The following is a 22,377-nucleotide window of genomic DNA, read 5'->3' as shown; positions in this document are numbered from 1 at the left end:
TAGTAATGGGAACGACATACCCGACCCAACCCTCATCCATGCAAGCCCAACTGTTAAGGCCCATATGCCTGAGTTGGACTTAATTGTCTTAGTTTTATTATATTAGTTGAACCTAATAATTGATTAACAACACATTAATTTTGAATTATTGAATAGGTTTTCAATGAGTATTTTCTAGAATTAATTGGAAAATTAAAACTATGGTTTATAATTATTTTTGTAATTTGGAAAACCTAAGTTAGTAATTTTTAAAATAAAAATACCAAACATATTTTCTTAAAATAATGGGCTTAGTTTAAGAGTATTAATCGATCTCCATCGGAGATTTAAGAAGGTTGGTGTCTTAATGGGACCTTGTGGTGCTTAAATTCGTCCCCCTATGGATGGTGTTCATTAAGCATTTAACATGGTTAAATTTCATTAGATAGATAATTATAGATCAAATTCTATTAGACTCATCCCTACGGTGACTGTTAAGACTAAATCTGTATTATCGATATCGTGGGTCAAGCTCATAAAGTAAGAGGTAATTGGTTTTCTTACTTTGATCGAATAGGAAGGTTGTTAATAATGGTTTTAGACCATCATTAATTGAGTTTTCACTCTATTTAACTAATGATGTTTTGTGACTCTCGTCTATCGGGACACAAGTGTCATGGACTAGTTAAATACCTTAGAAATATAGATATGTTTGTTTTTAGTTTTTTTCCCATATCTTACATATTTGATATATGTTTACTATTTCTCAAAACTTAGTGATTAGATATTTATTGAGCAATGTGTTGATTTCTATATATTGATAAAATTGTAAGATCTCTATGGCTTCCAACCCCATCACCTCTCTACTCTTCAAAATGCTTCTCACTGGAGAAAAATATCATGAAATGGAAGTCCAACATCAACATCGTGTTGATCAGCAACAACTCTATGTTTGTGATGATCGAGGAATCCCTTAAAGTTCCAGCTGAAGGAGCACCCAAGTATGTTTGTGACAAGTATGAGCGTTGGCAGATGACTAACAACAAGGCTAAGGCGTACATGCTGGCTAGCATGTCGAGCACGCTTAGGATGAAGCTGGAAGATGTCGAAACTACATATGACATCATGGAATAGCTTTAAGAGATGTTTGGACACAAATATTGGCAAGCTCGTTTCAAAGCCACCAAGAAGTATGAAAATGCTAGGATGGCACTGACGATGCATGTTCGTGTTCATTTTATCAGGATGATGAACTACTTCTAGGAGGTTGAGTTGCATGGAGCCACCATAGACAAGGAGACTCAAGTTAGGCTCATCCTGAAATTCAGCCTTCCTCCTACTTTTATGACGTTCACCATAAACTACTTCTTGAACAAGATGAAGTACAGGATGACTAAATTGTTGAACGAACTCCAGATGTACGAAGCGATTAATGGTGGACTGAGCAAAGGAGGTGAAAAGAAGGCTTCTACAACTGCAGTTGCTACCGAGGGTGCTCAAGCCGAAGCTAACCTATCTTTTGCTCCAAAGGGCAAAAAGAGAAAGGGTAGACAAACCAACAACCCTAAACCTGCCAAGGTTGTAAAACTAGAAGGTGTTGCAAAAACTACAAAGGGTAAGAAGAAATGTAAGAAAGAAAATGTGCATGTTGCCACTACAAGGAGAAAGGACATTGGAAGAAGAACCACCCAAAACTCCAAGCAACTAGAAACCAAGATAATGATAGTTTTTCATTTTTCTTAGACGCATGTGTTTTAGAAGATGATAAATCAATTTGGATTGTTGATTCAAGATCCACTAACATTGTATGCACTTCTTTACATTTACTTAGCCAATGGGAGGCGGTGAAAGATGGCGATATAAAGCTGAGAGTCGGGAACGGAGCATTCGTCGAAGTCAAGGCCAGAGGACAAGCTTGTCTAAACTTTCGAACTAAAATTTTGTTTTCAGACAATGTTTATTTTATTTCAAAATTAAGTCATAATTTAATTTCGGTTTCTTTATTACATGAACAACAGTTTGCTGTAACTTTTACAAGTTTTAATGTATCTATTTCTTTAAATGGATGTGAATTGTGTGTTGCATGTATAGAAATGGGCTATATGTTCTGCGACCAAACGAACCCTACATGCTAAATAACGAATTATTCAAAGTAGCAAAACCTAGGATCGATAAACGACAAAAGATCAATAAAGATAATATGACGTATCTATGGAACTTACGTCTTGGTCACATTAGTTTTGATAGGATTAAAAGACTTACAAAGGACGGACCTTTGAGAGAACTCACAATTGGTGAATTAACTATCTACGACATCTTGAGGGAAAAATGACCAAGCGTCCATTCTCTGCAAATGGAAACAGGGCCAAAGAATCGCTCGGGCTAGTGCATTCAATTTGCGGACATCTAAATGTACAAGCCATGGGTGGTTTTGAGTACTTCGTCCCTTTCATTGATGATTACTCTAGATACTCATCTATTTACCTAATGCATATGAAATAAAAAACTTTTACAAAGTTTAAAGAATTCCTTACAATGGCTCATAACCAATTAGGTAAAATGTTAAAGATCTTGCGATCCGATAGGGTGAAGAATATTTGGATATGCAATTCCAAGATCATTTAATTGAACTTGAAGTTATATCTCAACTTACTGCCCCAGGCACCCCACAACAAAATGGTGTTGCGGAACGTTGGAATCGCCCGTTGTTGGAAATGGTTAAGTCTATGCTAAGTTACTCGACTCTTCCCACATCTTTCTGGGGACACGCGATAGAGACCGCAAACGACATCCTAAATGTTGTGATGTCCAAGTTAGTTCCCAAAATACCTCTAGAACGCTGGAATGGTTATAAACCTAGTTTATGTCATTATAGAATCTAGGGGTATCCTGCCTATGTCTTAAGGAAAAAGGAAGGAAAGCTAGAACCGCATGTTGGGAATACATGTTATTAGATCATAAATAATTTCATGTATGTTTCATATATTAAACATATTAACAAATAAAACAACCTATAAACATGTTTCTAATGAATTTCATAAAGTAAATCAAATAACAGAGTTTAAGAATCTTACTTTTACGCAGCGGATATTGAGACTCCTTCCATCACTCTCTCTAACCCTTGTTCTTTTCTGTTGCATAGTAATAACAAGAGAGTGAACTGGATCTTCAAACTACATAGTCTTCCACAATTACCTTTCATCACCTAGACTAGAGTGGGCAATTCTAAACACATGAGATAGGAAAATTATAGAGAAGAAGAGAGAATATGAGTGGCTACAATAGGTCTCTTGAGTCTATGTTTTTGCTTTTTCAAAACACTATTTTCAGCTTACAAAACCCTAGACTTAAGTACCTATTTATAGCAACACTTTAGGGTTAATTTAATTTAATTTAATTGAATAAGTTAAGTACCTATTTATAGCAACACTTTAGGGTTTATGTAATTTAATTAAATAATTAAAATAATAGCTTAAAAATCTCTATATGGCTGAATATTAGATATTTTGCCAAGCCTTGAGATTTTTCCATTTTTAAATTCAAAGCATAAAAATCTTTAAATTCAAATACTATTATTTTTTATAATTATATAATAAAACAAAACCCTTATTAATTAATTAAATTAATATAATATAATATATATGATAAAATTATTTCGTATATAACGAAATCTTATAAAGTTTTATTAAAACTTTATATACATATATATATAATTATAATTATATTTAAACAATAATTAATTAATTAACTAATTATAATTTGAACCTTGATTTAATACTATTTATAAATTTGACACCAATTTTCCATAATTATTAAATTTGCCCAAATTTCTATTTTCTTCTCTAAATTCCACATCTTAATAAAATTGTCTGAAATTGACACAAAACAATTTTGACAACCTAATTGATAATTAAATTAATTAATCAAGACTACCTAGATGACTTAATAAAAGGCATTATGAGGACCATGGACCCATGAATTCAAGCTCCAATAAGTTACCGTAAAATTATTATCGAATAATTTCACTACCTTATTAATTCCTCGTGAGTCCACTAAAGACTTAGAATTACACTCTTGAACTCAAAGAACATTTTTCACTTAAAGTAAATATGTTATACATTGTTACAACCATAATTTTTCATTCAATCCTCTACAGATGATCTACAACTAAGTCAGGTACAAATTACTGTTTTACCCCTCATTGTATTTTATCCTTAAATACCACTAAGTTCCTTGTAAATGATATTTTTGTGAACTTTATGTTGGGGGAAAGTGAGATAACACCACCTCAAAAAATAGAATCTACACAAAAATATAGATTAATAGAGACTTACAAAAGATTGAGAAAGAACTTGCAAACCCAAGTAGATCAATCGTGTTCTTTAACTTTGATGAAGCTTCAAAAACCCTAGGCAAAACCACCACTTTGAGCAAATCCTGTGAGCAAACCAAAAACACAAAACCAAGGCTTATACACGTTGCAAAACGCTGTCCTAATACTCTATTTCCTAGCCACCATGGATGCTTGAGGCCTTCTCTTGAGGAAATGAGGATTGAGATTTAACAAGCCTTCAACTCTCAAAAAATCAAGCACTTTCTTTGAGAGTTCTTGGAGAAAAACTATAGATTCTTGGAGCTAGAGAGAGAGAGGGTGGAGAGAGATTAGAGAGAGTGATAAAGTCTTCCAAAATACTATTTTGACCCTTATATAGAGTAGGCACCGTAATTAGGTATAACCAATAGGATTAGACTTGTAAATCACGTCATCAAGAGGATTTCATGTAATTTCACATACTGCAGTAGGTGATGCGTCGCCTGTTAGGGTTTCTTGATACCCTAAGCATCAGACGATGCCACGCCACTTGGGTGGTGACGTATCGCCACCCTCTCTATTTTTGGACACTTCCAAAGGTCCTAAAAATGCTCTAAATGCTACCAAAAGTTTTCGGAACCCTTAGATACTCTCATGCATCACTTTGGACCCAAAATTGCATTTTATAAGTGCCTACAGTTAAAGCTCAAATTTCACATCTTCACTATATGAATTTTACTAAGTGTTTATACCTTGCTTGTATTTTAACATTTATCATTTGTATTTAACCAATCATAACAATCCCCCACTTGGTTAAATACAAGCCTCATTCTCTATCTTAAAACAATTTTTGTGATTAAAATAAAGTGTCTTTCGGTTTGAACTTTATCTTAGTGAAAATACCACAAAATCCTATCGAAATCATTATTTCTATAAAGCTTGAACCAATTATTCCACATGATAAAATCTGTGATACCTCACACACCTCCACCACATCTTTTGTTTTTTCCCACTTTCTCGCTTAGCACTATCATGGCCATGTGCTCATCTCTTCATGAACTTTCCGAGGAGAAACTCCAACTCCCATGAGAGGTGGCACCACCTCTAAGTCCACATAGGTGAAGTTCTTACAACATCTTTGCTACCTTTATAGATGCTTGTTGCACTCAAATGAACTTCATTAAAATCCCTAGGCTTGACCCTAACTCGATAGCAATCAACATTAACCATCTCAGATGGAACTCGTCATAAATTTTAGTGTTGAAACTATTCACTTATCAATGACTTGTTCTTACCCATTGAACTCTTTCCCTTGATTTGTACAAGTTGAGAGTTGTGTTTCCATCATTGGTTAATCTATTATTCTAGGAGTTTCAATCCCATCAATTTTAAAGTAGAACTTACTAACCTTCTCACAAGAGGTTTTGTAAATGGGTCCACTAAGTTCTCACTTGTCTTAACGTATGAGATCAATATGATTCCACCTTGAATCAATTATCGCATATTCATGTCTTAGACTAATGTGTCTAGACTTTCCATTATACACACTATTATATGCTCTAGCAAGTGCGGATTGGCTATCACAATGTATTAAAATTGTTGATACCATATATGTGGTTAAAGGAATATCCATCATGAGATTCCTAAGCCACTCGACCTCTTTTCCGGTTGCCACTAAAGCTATAAGCTCTGCTTCCATTGTCGATTGTGATATACAAGATTGCTTCTTGGAGCCCCATGAGATTGCACCTCCTCCAAGAGTAAACACCCAACCGGTGGTGGAGAGATTATCTCTAACTCCCGATATCCAATTAGCATCGGAATATCCTTCAAGTATCTCTGAAATTTGTATAATGAAGACTATATTCTTTGGTACCCTTAAGATAATCTAGAATTCTCTCAATAGTTTTCCAAAGCTTGATACTTGGATTGCTAGTACACCTACTAAGTTTACTAACCGCATATGCAATATCCGATCTTGTGCAATGAGCGGCGTACATTAGGTTTCCTATTGCACATGCATATTCCAATTGAGTCACGGCTCTTCCTTCATTTTTTTCAAACTTCGTGTTTGAATCAAATGGTGTGTGTGCCTCGAGTACTTTCTCAACATAGTGGATTTGATTCAACACAAAACCCCCACTATTCGTTCTAACTTTGATATCTATAATGGTATCCACATTTCCAAGGTCTTTCATTTTAAAGTTAGAAGATAGAAAACTCTTCGTTTCTATTATTCCTTTCATGTCATTAATCAAAATTTGTAACAACCTAAATTTTGACTATAATTGTAGAAAATAAAGATGTTGAAAAATAAATGTAATAAATCGTCAAATGTGTTGCCTTTTTTATTGATAATTTAAAATAAACAAAACCCGAGTTTAAGAAATATAAAAAATAGTCTTTACAATAAAATAAAAATAAAACTAGGAAACATTTAATCATAAAGTTCATAATGTCCCAAGAAAATAACACACGGTTATACGGCCCCCACATATTCACACCAGTCTCGCTATTGGGAATTCGCTCGCCACTGGTCGTCTAAGGATAACTCATTTTGCTAAAATAAAGGAAAGGAATGAGCTTCTAAGCCCAGTAAGGAAAATACACAACAAGTCATACATAAATCAATTATAATCTCATAACAAACAAATACACATCCAACACTAGAATCATAATAGTATTCAAAATCATAATCTATCCTATTTCATCGTCATACCAAAGATCACACATAGATCTAGATCCTAAATCATATCTTGCAATCACAACATTAGTCATAACAATCATACCATCAGTTCATACAAGAGTTCATAACAACACTAATTTATACCAATCATACAAGATCAAAATATATCCTAGGTCATAGTTCATAATCATAGGTTATAATAACAAGACAGGTATAAGAAAAAGATAAGTGCTTATACAAGGGTGGCAATTAAGCCTCGGACATAAGTCCATCATACAATTTTGGCAACCGAGCCTACCGGACATCACTTAGGACCTTCATACATTTCTGAACACCTTAGGCCCAGCCATACTTATCTTCTTTTTGTACCTGAAATGTTAGGGTCATACATATCAAAAGCTAGGTCATAAACTAAACTACCTAATTTTCCTTACCTTGAGTGTGGTGAACAGAAACTATACTTGAGTCCTTTATACGCTAATCCCGCTTAAAAGCCGTATTTCATAAACATAATACCATTGTTAAAACATAAACTAATAGATCTAAAACTTAAACAAAATCAAAACTTAACTTATACCTCAACCTTGATCTTGAAGAAAAATCCTAGATCCTTAAATGCTTGCTTGTAGGGTATTGACAATAGGAAAGATAGCCTTGATCGTGTGGCTTCTTTGAGTATTAGGGTTTCAGAGATTTGAAGAGGTAATGGTGATGATGATTTCAGCCTTAGGGTTTGTGTTTTGATGGTGGTGCACGACAACAATAGGGAGAGAGAGTGTATGTGTGTGAGGGTCTCAAGAAGAGCAAGAATGAATGAAAAAAAAATGAGAAGGAATAAGCTCTATTTATATAGGCTCTCAAAAATCTTAATTTCATTCTAAATATAATCCAAATTTAAATTTACATAAAATAGAATCCTAACTTCTATAGAAAATATCCCCAAATTATCTTATTAATATTTTTATTAAATAATTGAGGAATAATCTAACATCAAACTACCTAGGAAAAATATCTCAACCTCTAACTACCTAAATCTTGTAACTCTGGACCCACCTGTAGTAAAATCAACATAACTGGAGCTGTAGAAGTTTGATTTAGACAATCTTTATACCTTTGCAAATCTTATTCAATTATCGACAACTTTCTAGAAATACTATTTTTCAAAAATCATAAAATAACTGGGTCAAAAACAGGTCGGAAGTAACAGTACCCTAAAGTTACGAAAAATCTATTTAATTATCTAAATAACAACTTAATCCACAAATATCCTAACTAACCATAAAATAACAAACTTTAATTCTCTAGGCTGATTTTTAATTTACTAAGCTCAAAATCTTATTGGACTTTAGGGCTTTATGTAGACTCGATCCATAATAATTCTTAATAATACCATAATTAATTTATTATTACGAAATCACCCATTTTCCCATAAACAAGGCTACTAATATCATAAGACTATACTATACTATAATAATCATAACCACTAAATGTTTAAAATAATATTAAACCTTATTCTATCACCACAACTCAAGTTAAATCTATTCTATAAAATGAAGACAACCTATAATCACATAAATAAAGAGGTCTAAGGGAAAGGTAACCTCAGTTACTACAAAATCAACATATCATCTACATATAGAAACACAAGTATGACAAAATCACCACAAGTCTTGTAGTATAAGCGCTTGTCTGCATTGTTGTGTTTAAGTCCATTAGAAATAATGACTTTATCAAACTTCTCATGCCATTGTTTTGGAGCTTGTTTCAAACCATATAATGATTTGACAAGTCTACACACTTTATGTTCATTTTCTTGAAGAACAAAACCTTCTGATTGTTCCATAGAGACCTCCTCCTCGAGATCCCCATTTAGGAATGTTGTTTTAACATCTATTTGGTGAACATAAAGGTTGTATATAGATGATAAGGCAAACAACAACCTTATATAAGTAGTTCTTGCTACCGGTGCATATGTGTCAAAGTAATATTTTCCATGTCTTTGTTTGAATCATTTAGCTACTAGCCTAGCCTTAAAGGTTTGTATGGTGCCATCGGTATGGTATTTCTTTTTAAATACCCATTTGCACCCAATTGTTTTAGACCCTTTTGGAAGGTCAACCGATTCCGAAGTGTGGTTTGACATCATTAATTGCCTCCTTGCAAAAAGTGGAGTCTCTTGTGGACATTGTATAACATCCCAAAATTACCTAATAAGCCTTAGGGCCTTGATTAGGGGGCCAGGATGGCAATTTATGGAAATTATATGTTTATGTGATATATATGCGTGTAATTATGTGATTATGTGAGTTATATGATAATATGACTAGATATGCATGTTTGGGTGTATTAAATATGCATGTGGGCCCGTTTCTTATCAGAAGGGCAATTTTCGTAATTTGGCCCGTTATGGGTATATTTGGAATATATTTGATATATGTGTGAGACCACATTATTATGTGGATATATTTGGGTTACTCAGCACGAGACGATCCTAGGGAGAAAGTTAGTGGGAAAGTCACAACGGGACCGAATACCTGACTCGGGGTGAGTCAAGAGGTATTTTGGATGTCTAGTATATTACCGGGTTATCGGGTAACGGGAATAAACATTCGAGGATATATTTGGAGTTAGTGAGATTAGGAGGGAATATCGAGGATTTTTACCATTTTTTCCTCGGGGACGTTTTTGGTACCTGGAGCTAGGGCTGTGTAAAAAATCCAAAAAACTGAATAAACCGCTCAAACTGACTATCCGAACACCGAAAAAACTAAAATCAACGGAACCAAAAACCGCTGAAACCGCCTTGGTGAAAACCGACATTAAATTGGTCAGTTTATAAGTTGGTCGCAAACCGACCGTACAAACCGAAACTGACCAGATATTCTTAGGTTCCAAATTTGTGGATATACAATGTAACCATGTGTTTAGGTTTTCAAATCATAAAGTTAAAATCTTTAAGTTAACAAATTAAATGAATCAAATTCATATTAAAAAAAATTTAAAAAAATTGATTCCAATAATCTACATTTTTTAACTTAAATTTCCTTAAAAATTATTTAAAAAATAAAAAAAAAATCAAGTTCAGTTTGGGCTGTTTTAACCGACTGAATCGCGGTCTAAATTGGTCGGGTTTTTTGTGTGTTGTAAGTAGGTCGGTCGGTTTTTGGATCGCACCAATCCGAACCGAAAACCGAAATCTGGATTTTAAAATAGAAAAAACTGCCCAAACCGACCGATGCTCAACCCTACCTGGAGCCTCAGGATTTGCTTAAGGTTACTTAGCGTCTAAGTAAACCTCACAAACACTTAAATAGAAAAGAAAAACACGTTATCCTTCTCTCTCTCTCTCGGTTACACACATACTCTCTCAAATTTCTTTGAAATTCTTGCAGTTTAAGGAGAATAGAGGCTAGCTTAGGCTCGAGATTGGTTAGGGAAAGACTCACCATCGATTGAGGCAACAGAGGTAACGATTTCTAGCCCTAAATCTCTGTGTTTTCTGGTTATTAGTTAAGTTTTCGGAGTTTAGAAAACTCAGCTCTGATCTTGGGATTAGATGAGGTTTTGGTCAAGCTTTTGCTTGTGTTTTGATGGTTTTGGGCTTCTGAATTGATTGGGGACTTTTCTTTTTTAGTTTTAGTTATGTTAGAATAGGTTTTTGGAGGGAGTTAGCTTGAGGAAAACGGAGAAAAAATAGGGTTTTCATGTCGAGCCGCGACCCTGTTCTTGGGGCACTGCGGCTCACTTGAATGTTAGGAGAAGCAGGTGCCCTCAAGCCATTTGAGCCACGACGCCTACTAGGGCGCGCCGCGGTGTGTGTCGAAGCAGAGAAGAACTGACTTGGGGTGGGTCGCGGCTCCTTTGTTTTGAGTCACAATGCTTGAAGGGTTTTAAACCCCGAGAGGGTTTTTGAGTGTTAGAACTCAAACATAAGGGCTCGGGATCGATCCTACTACCGAGTTTAGTAGAATTCGACGTCCTGAAGGCTAGGACTCGGTCCGAAAGCCTTTATTTACTCTCTTTGATAAGATTCTCTATTGGTTGTGACTAGGTTATTGTTGGAAAATCGTTCAGAGCACGTAGCGAAAACTTTGCGTGGTGGGCCCATTGTTGGGTTTATGAACAACAAAACAACAACAATAAAAAAAAAATCATTAATCATATAAACAATTTATATGACCAAGAAAAAAATCTAGAAACACTATCATACAATACTATTAATCATGCAACATATATATATATAAATATCCAATATATTTATATAGAATATATAAACACAAAAATCAAGAACATAATCTTTTACCTCTTGAAGCCTATCAAGTGTCCTTGAGTCTTTTTGTATTATTAACGATCTTCCTATCTAAAGCTTTGAGCACTCAAACCACGATCTTCCGGAGTGTTCTCTACACCTACAGATGTGTGTGGGCACATAGAGAATATGGGTTTGTATTTTACGAATCACAAGTATTTCTCAACACATGAGAACTTTGATTATGGTCTGAGAATGACTAGAATAAAGAAGAAGAAGGAAAAAAAATTTGTCGGACAAAAAGCTCTGAATGATTTGTGTTCTGTATATTGTGTGTATGTTGTGTCTTGTGTATCTTTCTCTTCTTCTTCTATATCATATATATATAAATTTATATTACCCTATTATTCCTAATAATAATAATATAATATAAAAATGATGATAGGATTTGATTTAGGTAAATATTTAACTTGCCAAATTTGAAAAAACTATTTTCAAATTATTAAATAAATAAAATAAAAACTACACTCATACAATATCAGTACAAGTAGTACACGCATGGCACAGTCCTTGGACTGTGTCAGGCGTGTACTGCTATTCCCTTTTTAGGGATTTTACCTTTTTCTTTTATTTAATTATTTAACTAAATCAATCTCCCACAAAATAAGGTATTTATCTTTTTAAGAAAAAGATGACAACCATATTTCAAAATTTAAATTCAAAATTCAAATTGATGATCATCATTATCATCATCTTTTAAAATTCAATAAATCAAAAACTATTTTTGACTTACCAATTTTATTTTCTCTCACTCAAATAAAATAATTAATTTCAAAAATGAATTAATTTATTTATATATATGAAATTAAAAATTTTATATATTAATAAATATATTTTCGAAATTAATAATTAATTCTAAATTAATTATTCAACCTCAATTATCATATAATTTCATATTTGACCCGAAGAATAAAATTCTCCTCAAATTCTCAAATTATAGTTATACCCTTGTATCAACTCTTACCATGATATGGTCTTGATAGAGCCACTCTGGGGACCTATGGACCTATTATATTAAGCTCTTATAAATATTATATTATTAATCAAAGCTCTTTGATTAAATAATCATATTTATTAATCTCATGATTACTCCACTAAAAATATGAGATTGAACTCTTGATAATTATAGACATATAAGAATAAAGTGTCCATTGATATAATCATTACATACAGCATTAATCCTCTATTAATGATTCATAATTAAAAGGTAATAAAATTATTGTTTTACCCTTTTAGCTATATCTTGTTCCTAGAGTGGCATTGACTTTACTAGTGAAAGTTGTGTCACAACATGTTTGCGACGTGAGCGCTCATAACCTTTTCAGTTCCAAAAGTCGACCCAATTGGGAACCATTATTCAATCTATAAGAAGGTATAGATTCTATATATATTAAACTATGTCCCCAGCCATATACATCATTGAGTCCCCAAAACAATTGTTCTTAGCTTGATCATTCTGACAAACCTGAACGCATGAATCAAAGGATCAGATGACATATATAGGAGTTCATAGTAACCTTAGGATTAAGATTATCGTGTATATGATCATCGTTTGATGTGTTTGATTAATACTATGAAACGGTGTTTAAACAAGTATTAACAAATCACATCTGGTCCAGTTCTACATACTCTTAGCATGCAAAGTACCTCCACTAAAGTATCCTACTACACTACTAACATGAATTTAGGTCACATGTATTCATAATACTAGTGGATCGTACTAGCAGTAATTAATCTAAAGATTCCATAACTTTATTTTATTGCGAACTATTTAAGTTTATTATCTTAATCTCGATCCTCCCATACCAATATGAGATTAAGACCACATAGATAAACTTTGAAATTTTCTGATATTCACTTAATATAATCATATAATATCAGACATAGTCTATATATATAATAATTCAATTCAATTATTTATTTCATTTAAAACATTTGTAAAATACAATTGCTTTAAGGTAACTATTACCAAGAGTTATCGCTAGGAGCTCGGAACCAAGGTCGTGCTCAAGAGTCGTTCTTAATACATTCTGCACTTGGACCTAAGGTAATAAAACTACACCCAATACATGATATATGTGATTAGGGCTTGGCCCGATTGTTGATTATAACTATGAATAGGGCTCAGCCCCTGAGAATGAACATGAATTAGGTTATGCTTGAATGCTCTATATATGGATAATTGTTTAATGAATGATTTCCTTGTTTGCATAGGTAGGGCCCGGCCCTATTAAGGAACATGGTTATTACTTTGTTTGTATTTAGTTGGTTAAGATACTATGATTTATATGAATGCATACTTATATTGTATGAAGTATGCTTATATGTATATGTATCTGATTGGCTGGTTACCTAAATGTCTGATTAAAGCCTTGACTTATTAGTCAAGGGCGACAATAGCGTGCTACATGCTGATCGAGAGGCTTAGGCTCAATCAGGGACGTAATATTACGTTGGCCGAGCCTATGGTCGTTGGAAAATAAAGAAATTAGCTAGCATTATAGCTAGTTACTCAGAACAAAGGGCAAGGATCCCAGGTGACTCTATGGTCACATAGCTAGGGCATAGGACCCCGGGTTGACTCTATGGTCAGCTATTCAGGGTAGCGGGCCCCAGAATGATCCAAAGATCATTTATTTGTAATTGTATGCATGCATGAGTAGGTTATTACTGTTGTGCATGCTAAATATGTATTTAGAATCTCTATTTACTGTTCATGCAAATGTTTAAGTTTTCTTATTGAGCCTTGGCCCACGAGTGCTATGTGGTGCATGTAAGGGAAAAGGAAAGCTAAACCAGCCATGAGTTGGAGAGCTTCGGTGGTGACGTGTACATATGCGGCTGCTCGTCCACCACGGTTGAGGATATCTCAGAGGAACTAGGGTTGTATCCCTTATTTTTCCGCTTAGGCCGGCTGGTTGTAACATTTGATTTTAAACGCCTGTTTGTAATATTTTGGGATCTCATGTATGTATGAAACTTTCAAATGAAAAGTCAACATTTCCTTTGACCAAACATTTTAACCCTAACCCTTGACATTAACCTTAGTTACACGTTTATAACCAAATGACTTGATTAGAAAGTCTGACACTATTTAAAGTACATAATGTAACGGTCCTAGATTAGGAGGACGTTACACATTGCTTCTTTGAAGGTTTGGGGATCATCTTCTATTTGAAGTATTATTGGATGTTTCCAAGTAACTTCCTCATTATCACCTTCAACAAGGTATAGTGTCTCTATTGGAGAATACTTCTCACTTGATCTCAAATCTTTGAGCATTTGGCTCCTTCTAGGCAATTGAGGTTGCTCACCAACTATTCTATGTCTCCTCTTGAGGCTCTCTAGTTTGAGTTGGTTCTAACTTGTTGTCATCACGTGACATATTCTCAAAGAACTCAACCTCTCTAGATTCAATTATTACATTAGACTCCAAGTCTAATAATCTATAAGCTTTGCTATTTTGGGCATAACCCACAAATTCACATCTTATAGCCATTGGACCCAACTTGGTCCTTTTAGAATCGGTGCTTTTGCAATAAGCAAGACACCCCCATACTTTAAGATAACCAATGTTTGGTCTCTTTCCTTTCCATAACTCATATGGAGATATATTATTTTTCTTCATGGGAATATGATTCAAAATATGATAAGCGAATAGCAATGCATCACCCCCACAAACTAAAATTCAATTTAGAGTGTAATATCACAGCATTAATCATCTCAATAAATGTTCTATTCTTCTTTCCGCTATACCATTTTGTTGTGGAGTATAAGGGGTTTTAAATTCATGAATTATTCCATGTTCTTCACAAAACAAGTTAAATTCATATGAAAAATATTCACCACCTCTATCACTACTAAGCACTTTAATTTTCCTTTCAAGTTGATTTTGAACTTTCGCTGTATAAACCTTAAATACATCAAATGCTTCATCTTTATTTTTAAGCAAAAATACATATGTGAACCTAGAGCAATCATCAATGAAAGTAATAAAATATCTACTTCCTCCTCTAGTTAACATTCCATTAAGCTCCCATAAATCACAATAAATCAAATCTAACAACTTAGAGTTCCCTTCAACACTAGGAAAAGGTTTCTTTACCATTTTAGATTTAACACATAATTCACATTTGTCATGCTCAACACTATCACAATCAATTAATCAACATTTCACAGCCCTTTTAATTGTGCTAAATCCTATATGTGCAAGCTAATATGCCACAAAGTAATAGAATTTGAGTCAAGCATATAACAACAAGAAGAAGAAACTTTATTGTTCACATGATCAATAGATGTACAAAGTTTGAACATGACATTACCATTTTAATTACCCATTATGAATTAAATAACCTTTTGATTATTTTAAACAAATTTAAAATAATCAAACTGTGGGTTTTAATACCCAACAAGTTATTGAGGCCCAATTGGAATTTGGACTCACCACAATCAACTCAAAAATTATAATTAAAACACCTTTAATTATATATGGCTCAAACAAGCCGAAATTAATAATTACGCATCCATTTGGGTTTTCATGACACAAACCCTAATGGGTGTGTCAATGATGGACAGCAGCTGGTAGCCATGGGTGGCTGGCAAAGGTGTGGGGTGCAGGCAACGAGGTGCGCAGAGGCCGTGGGGTGCAAGCATGCAAGGGCGTTGGGCCAAGGGGAGCGCAGGCACGCATGGGCGCAGGGTTGAGGGGTGCGCAGGTGTGCACGGGCGAAGGGCCGGGGGCTGCGCAGGCATGCACGGGCGCAGGGCCGAAGGGTGCACAGGTCTGCAGGGGCAGCGGCTCAGGCCTCAGGGTTTGTGCTTGGGGCTTGGGCCATTACAGAATTTTTCCTGAATTTAAAAAAAAAATTACAAAATTCCTATGCCCCAAAATGGCTTATAATTTTTGTATATCTATAAAAAAAAATAAGAACTTTTCCTAACCCAAAAAACACCATGAAAACCAACCCTTAAGAACATAAACGATTCATATATAAACATTCATCCATTCATATATTACACATAATATAAAAAATGCATATGATACCTTACAGTAATTAACATATGCAGGGATTAAAGATGGCTCTTGTACCAATTGTTAGGAACAGTTCCTAGTGCGCAATGAAAATTGTAGTAATGGTAGTATTGTATACAACAAAAAAATTTCATATAAAAAAATTTATATGAGGATCCTTTAATATGTAATATGTTAATCAATATATAATATGTATATGTAAAAATAATACAAAATGATTTACCTCTTGTAGCCTATCAAGAATCCTTGAATCTTTTCGTATAAATTTTGATCTTCATATCCTCGCTAGAGTACTCATACCTAGATCTTCCAAGATGTTCTCTACACCTCAAGATGTGGGTGGGCACATAGAGAACAAGAACTAATATTTGTGAATCAAAAGTATTCTCAACACATGAGACTCTTGATTATAGACTAGAGAGAAAGGTTTTTCTTTTGTGAAAAAATTGATAATTTTTCTTCTCTGTAAACAATTGTTATTTCTATTTTCTCTAATATAGAATATATAGACATTATTATCATAATAATAATAATAGATCAATCATCTTTAATAATAATAATAATAATAATAATAATAAAAGACAAAGTCTAACATTCCATTTTAAAACCCCTTTTAAAATATTTTATTAATTAATTAAAATTAAAAAACCTATAACTGATTACATCAGAAGTGCTACACGCATAGAGCAGTCCAAGTCCTATGCGTGTGGCATATCCCTGAAAATGATATTTAATTTTTCATGTGTTTTTATTTTAATTAATTAATAATTTGAAATTCAAATAAGGTATCATCTTTTTAAGGAAAAGACAACAACTTAAATTTCAAAATTTTAATTTTCATTATCATCTTATTATTAATCAAATAAATATAATAATCAAAACTAATTTTGACTATCTATATTTTTCTATTCACACTTAAATAAAATAATTGATTAAAATCAATTTCTTCAATTTCTACGCAATTTTGAAAATTGCACAAATGTAATAATAAATTGTGCAACTTCAATTATCACATAATTGCACATTTATCCCGAAGAATAAATATTCTCTCAAATAGCTCATTCACAGTTTGACCCTTGTATAAACTCTTGTTGGAAAAACTTATACATGATCTTTATTTATTTTCATGTATATCTAATATTAAACAAATTAATACGAGATAGCCTAAAACATGTTCCTAAAATTGAATTCAAAGAGAAACAAATAATAGAATACTTACAGTATACGCAGCGGAATTAAAGAGTCCTTCCTTCAGTTTCTCTAACTCTTGTATCCTCTCTGTCGCAGAGTATTATCAAGAAACTGAACCGATCTTCTACTTTCTTCACGATCTTCCAATGTATCCTTAGAACCACCTAGACTAGTGTGGGCAATTCTCAACACATGAGATAGATATAGAGAGAAGAAGAGAAAATACAAAGAGGCTTAGAAAAGGACTTGTGTTTAGAGAGAATATAAAACTATCAGAAAATCTGACTTATCAAAAACCCTTGTTTTGACTTCTCTATAAGCACTCCTTTTATAGACTCAATTAGGCCATTTAATTTAATTAAAAAATCAATAAAATAACAGCCATTTTGAAGCCCTAGGTCGAAATTATCATGGGCTATAGGCCCGTGAAATTTCCCATTTGATTATAAGCCCATTGGACTTAAAATCAAGGCCTGTATTATTTTCTATTGATTTAATTAATTAAATAATTATTTAAATCATTTATCAAATTAATTATTTATAATTTGAACCTTGATTTAAATTTATTTATTAATTTAGATACCAATTTATCTTAATTAATAAATCTGCCATAATTTCTCTTTTCTTCTCAAAATTACACAACTCTGTGAAACTATCCAAAATTGACCTGGTCAACTTTGATAATTCTAATTGATGATTAAATCAATTAATTGAGACTATCTAGATGATTTTATCCAAGGTACAATGGGGACCATGGGCCTATGAAATCAAGCTCCAATAAGTTATCATAAATTTAACAAATAAATTTACTAACTTATTAATTCCTCGTGACTCCACTATAGACTTGGAATTGCACTCTTGAGTTCATAGAATGCTCTATAACAAATATAGATACGCTATTAATTATCCATTGTTACAACCATAATTGTCACTCAATCCTCTATAGACGGTCTACAATGAGATAGGACTAAAATACCGTTTTACCCCTCATTGTATTTTATCCTTAAAACACTTAGTTCCTTGTAAATGATATTTCAGTAAACTAATTTAATTACTGAAATGAGATCTCTATCATTTAACACATTGAACCAAACTAAAAGGAAACCATCGTTTCACTTCTTCATCAGAAGCTATAGATGTTCATATCTATGATTAACACTCCCACTCAATTATACCATCGAGTTCCCAAGATGTAAGTATGGGCTAGTCCGTAGGGTAAGCTGGTAACGAACAAGTCAAAGAACTCAAATAATACAATCAGTTAGAATACTAACCACTCAGAATTGAGATTGAATTGACCTATGGTCAACTATATGATATGACTAGAATAGATAATAACGGTATGTTTACTTATCTTATCAACTGTCAATATCGGTCCTGTCCGATGTAACAAATACATCCGATCTTATCTACTTTGCTAATGTTCTGGAAAGAACATAACACTGTAATGTGTAAGTAGATCATATCGTAGATTGGCAAGTCAGTGTAAATCTGGTGCACTGACTAATCTTAGGACTAACTTATTTTTGAACATATAATCATATTTATATTCCACTATGATTACGTCACTATAAATAAGATTAGCTATATGCTCGGGATTTAATAGAAGTTTATATTAAATAAATAATCATGAAAATAAAACATGTGAGCAAAGTGATTGACCAAGTCAAAAAATGATTTCTATTCTTTTATTGATAATAAAATGAGATTACAAAGAATTTGGGTTTTAATTAGGGCATAAAACCCCAACAACTCTTACCTTGATTAGTGTTGATAGAGCCGCCACGGGGACCTATGGACCAATAATTCCAATCTCTAATAAATAAAAGATTATTAACCAAAACTATTTGATTCAATAATCATATTTATTAATCTCATGATTATTCCATTATAAATATGAGACTGAACTCTTGAGAATTAAAGACATATATTTACTAAGTACTTTATTGTAACCATAAGCGTCCATTGATATAATCTTTACATACAAATTAACCCTCTAATAATGGTTCATAATTAATCGGGAATAAAATTACCATTTTATCCTTTTAATTATATCTTGTTTCCGTAAGTACCATTGAATTTACTAGTGAAGGTTAATTCATAACTAAATTATGAATTTGAGCTCAATAACCTTTCAATCCCAAAAGTCAACCCTTAAGAGAACCATTATTCAATCTCTTATGAGGAGGTATAGATTCCATATCTGTGTACTATGTCCCCATCCATTTACATTAATGAGTTCCCAAAACAAAAGTTTCTAGCCTGATCATTCTGACAAACCCTAACGAGTGAATCAAAGAACTCATATAACATAAACAGGAGTTCATAGTAACTTTAGGATTAAGATCTATTTTTACATGATCATCAGTTGATATATTTAATTAATACTTCGAAATTGTATTTAACTAAGTATTAATAAACATATTGTTGGTTTTTATAGATCAAATCAGAGATTATACGCAGCGGAACAACAATCAAAATTGTTAATTTAACCCCACAAGATTTCTAGATCTACTTCTTCACATACATATATATATATTGAATCAAAGAGATGAATAGAAAATTACCTCAAGTCCTTCCTTTTTGTTATCTTTTTGTACGGCAAAAATCCTTGAGATCTCACACCAGGATCTTCCAAAATGTTCTCAACACACAAAGAACGAGTGTGGGCTTGCTATACAAAACAATAGGCAAAATCTATTTATTAGATGTTCTCAACACATGAGATCTGACAAAGTTTGGACCTAAGTTTTTGAAGAATAGTGACCTATGCTTGTATCACTATTCTATTTTTCTTAGGGAGATTTCACGATATATTTTGTATCACTAAAAAGTATCGCTCTGAAAAACTGATCTCCTATATTTAATATATCCATTATATTAAAATAAAATATTAGTTATTTAAAACAATTTAAAAATAACTAATCAGTTATCAGATTTTGTTTAAATAATAATATTTTAATCATATTACAATATCTCATTATTTATTTAATATTTAAATAACTAAAATTGTGAAACAAAGAAACTCTAGAAGCTTCTTGTGTGTGTAGCACAGTGACTGTGTTACACGTGTACCACATGCCAAGGAAGGCATGTGATTTTTTTCCAATTTTTCTTATTATTTAAATACCAAAAATCCTAAAAATAAATTAATTCAAAATTAATTATATTTTTGTTAAATCAAATAATTAATTAATTACACATAATTATACAATAATTGTGTTTAGTGCATAGAAAAATATTTTACTTATCAAATAAGTCATTTTGCCCATTTTTGTATTTATCTTTGTCAGTGTTTGTTTGAGCCATTTCGGGGACCATGGACCTATAACATTAAGCTCCAATAAATTGAAACTAAATAATTAAACTCTTTAATTATACTAGTTAATTTATTAATTCTGATATTTCTCCACTATAAATTCAGAATTGAACTCTTTATGTTATAGATATACTTTTACAGAAATCTTATTTTAAGCTGTCCATTGATATAACCATCTTACAATAGTTCAACCCTCTGATTAATTAGTTCATAAATTAGAATGGAAGACTTATCATTTTACCTTTCTAATTTACTTCTTATTCCTTAAGTACCATTAATTCACTAGTGAATAATTAATATATAATCTAATTATAGATTTGAGCTCAAAATCATTCAGTTCCAGAATTAACCCTTAAGGGAACTAATATACTATCCGTTAGGAAAGATTAGATTATGTATTGTTGATACACGTTCCCAGCCATCCATGATATTAAATCTCCAAAACAAAAGTCATTAGCCACATTCTTTGAAGAGACCTTAACGAATGAATCAAAAGATTTAATAAACATGAACAGGAGTTCATGAACACTCACGATTTAGGTTGATCTATAAATGATTATCAGTTATGATATGAATTACAAGTCTTTATTATTAAATGGTTTTTGGATAGAGACTTTTATTCATATCGGTCCATGTCATATATAATCATATTATATAAAGCACATTTACCGAGATGTCTTACCACATCAATAATCTGAATCTAGATTATTTGTATCAACATGATACTCAGCAAACCATACTTACAACCCCAATTAAAGAATTCCGTAACTTCAATTTGTTGTTGTTGACTATTTTTATTCATTCATGTGATCTTAATTCTCTCGTACTAATACAAGATCACATCCTCAATAATGAATATGGAATTTTTCTAATATTACAAAATTATTCAAACAATAATTTAATAATCTAAATATAATAATAATAGAACATTGTATTTATTTATTCATCGAAATAATAAATGTCTTTTACATGCTTTTAGGACATACTCCTAACACATATCTGGTCCAGTTCTATATATTCTCTAATATAATGTACCTCCACTAAAGTGTCCTACTACACTAGTAATCCAGATCTAGATCACATGTATTCATAATACTAGTGGATCGTACTTGCAGTAATTAATCTAAAATTTCTAACTTTATTTTACTGCAAACTATTCAAGTTCATTTATCTCAAACACAATCCTTCCGTACCAATGCGTGGTTGAGATCACATATATGAACTTAGGAATTTTTCTGATATTTACTGAATATTATCACTGAATAATATAGTCCATAAAATATATACATAACAAATTCAATTTATTTATTTATTTCTTAAAACAATGTCTACTACATATGCTTTCAGGGCACAATTCCCAACAACCTATCACAAGGACGTGGGTCATACAACCGAGGAGTGTCATCAACTGAAGGACGAGATTGAAAATCTAATCAAGTTGGGGCATCTCCGCCAATGGATCAGAATGCCAATGGGAGTTCCGGGACTGCGAACAGCTCTCGGACAACCTACGGCCCCAAGTACACCTGGATCGTACCGTCCTCCCCAG

The sequence above is a fragment of the Humulus lupulus genome, chromosome 3 (assembly GCF_963169125.1).
Source record: "Humulus lupulus chromosome 3, drHumLupu1.1, whole genome shotgun sequence".
NCBI lineage: Eukaryota > Viridiplantae > Streptophyta > Magnoliopsida > Rosales > Cannabaceae > Humulus > Humulus lupulus.
The sequence above is the reverse complement of the archived record's forward strand: the minus strand, read 5'-3'. Positions refer to the sequence as shown.